Raw genomic sequence first — 2500 nt, forward strand, 5'->3', positions numbered from 1 at the left:
AAAAACGCTCCAATTAATGGCCGGGTGAGATGACCCGGCGGCCCGCGACGCGTCATTCAAATCACTGCCCTATCGGCTACAACTGCTGATGGGTGGGATTAGAGGCCTGCCATGGTGGTGAGGGGCGGCGAGGACCGTGAAAGCTAGAGTTTTTCAGAGGCTGCCGGGAAAAAGGCCCCTCGGGTGGCGGGGTGCGAGGACCAGGCGCGTCATTCAATTCTCTTCCCTATCAACTTGGCTCCCGTTGGCGGGATTGGAGGCCTACTGTTTGTTACAGGGCTAAAATCGTCAGGGGAAGAGCTGACGAAACAATGCTGGTTTGGATGCAGGGGGTAGTGTTGGAATCGGCAGCGCGGACAAAATCGGCAAAGTCGACAAAAAAGAATGTTGGTCTGGACATCGGGGCAGCGGCAGCCATGCCGACAGGGGGGGAAATCGGCAGCGCAGATTTGTGCAGCTGCAGGTTCGTCGGGGAAATCGGCAGCGCAGATTTTTCGATGAACATGGGCTGGAAGATGGACTGTCCAGGCCAGGCAGGGAAATTCGTCAAGGGGACACGCTGACGAAACAGCGCTGGTTTAGACACGGTGGGTGCAGTGTTGGAATCGGCAGCGCCGACGAAATCGGCAAAGTCGGCAGAATCGGCAGCGGGTGCTGGCGATGAGTCTGGACGATTTATAGTCCAGGGCTTGATGGAAAAGACTGTTGGTCCAGACAATGGGGCAGTGGCAGCGCGGATTTGTGCAGCTGCAGGTTCGTCGGGGAAAATCGGCAGCGCAGATTTTTCGACGAACAGGGGCTGGGCGCTGGACTGGCCGGGCCAGGCAGGAAAATTCGTCAGGGGGCCACGCTGACGAAAACAGGGGCTGCGGAGTGGAAAATCGGCAGCGCAGATTTTTCGACGAACAGGGGCTGGACCGGCCGGGCCAGGCAGGAAAATTCGTCAGGGGGGCACGCTGACGAAAAGAGGGGCTGCCGCGTGGAAAATCGGCAGCGCAGATTTTTCGACGAACAGGGGCTGGACCGGCCGGGCCAGGCAGGAAAATTCGTCAGGGGGGCACGCTGACGAAAAGAGGGGCTGCCGCGTGGAAAATCGGCAGCGCAGATTTTTCGACGAACAGGGGCTGGACCGGCCGGGCCAGGCAGGAAAATTCGTCAGGGGGGCACGCTGACGAAAAGAGGGGCTGCCGCGTGGAAAATCGGCAGCGCAGATTTTTCGACGAACAGGGGCTGGACCGGCCGGGCCAGGCAGGAAAATTCGTCAGGGGGGCACGCTGACGAAAAGAGGGGCTGCCGCGTGGAAAATCGGCAGCGCAGATTTTTCGACGAACAGGGGCTGGACCGGCCGGGCCAGGCAGGAAAATTCGTCAGGGGGGCACGCTGACGAAAAGAGGGGCTGCCGCGTGGAAAATCGGCAGCGCAGATTTTTCGACGAACAGGGGCTGGACCGGCCGGGCCAGGCAGGAAAATTCGTCAGGGGGGCACGCTGACGAAAAGAGGGGCTGCCGCGTGGAAAATCGGCAGCGCAGATTTTTCGACGAACAGGGGCTGGACCGGCCGGGCCAGGCAGGAAAATTCGTCAGGGGGGCACGCTGACGAAAAGAGGGGCTGCCGCGTGGAAAATCGGCAGCGCAGATTTTTCGACGAACAGGGGCTGGACCGGCCGGGCCAGGCAGGAAAATTCGTCAGGGGGGCACGCTGACGAAAAGAGGGGCTGCCGCGTGGAAAATCGGCAGCGCAGATTTTTCGACGAACATTCGTCAGGGGGGCACGCTGACGAAAAGAGGGGCTGCCGCGTGGAAAATCGGCAGCGCAGATTTTTCGACGAACATTCGTCAGGGGGGCACGCTGAGGAAAACAGGGGCTGCCGCGTGGAAAATCGGCAGCGCAGATTTTTCGACGAACAGGGGCTGGATGCTGGACCGGCCGGGCCAGGCAGGAAAATTCGTCAGGGGGGCACGCTGACGAAAAGAGGGGCTGCCGCGTGGAAAATCGGCAGCGCAGATTTTTCGACGAACAGGGGCTGGACTGGCCGGGCCAGGCAGGAAAATTCGTCAGGGGGGCACGCTGACGAAAAGAGGGGCTGCCGCGTGGAAAATCGGCAGCGCAGATTTTTCGACGAACAGGGGCTGGACGCTGGACTGGGCCAGGCAGGAAAATTCGTCAGGGGGGCACGCTGACGAAAACAGGGGCTGCCGCGTGGAATGGCAGCCTACACGCAGATGCGAATTCGGCAGCGCACGATGGCTTGAGCAGGTCATGGGTTCGACTTGGCGCGATCTGAAACCTGGACGAGGGACTGTCGACGCTGGACGAGCCAGCGCGGTGGCCTGTCGTGCCCCGTTCAGGGGGGGCCTGCCGCGGAGACAGCCCTCGCGGGCTCGACAGCGCAGGCCAGCGTCCCCGACGTCGCTGGCCGCGGCAGGCGAGCTGCCGGGGTTCCCGCATTCCTACAAGAAAACGTCGTGCTTTCCACATGAAACCAATCCAGTAAAATCAG

This window comes from Populus nigra, chromosome 2 (genome assembly GCF_951802175.1).
Source record: "Populus nigra chromosome 2, ddPopNigr1.1, whole genome shotgun sequence".
Lineage (NCBI taxonomy): Eukaryota > Viridiplantae > Streptophyta > Magnoliopsida > Malpighiales > Salicaceae > Populus > Populus nigra.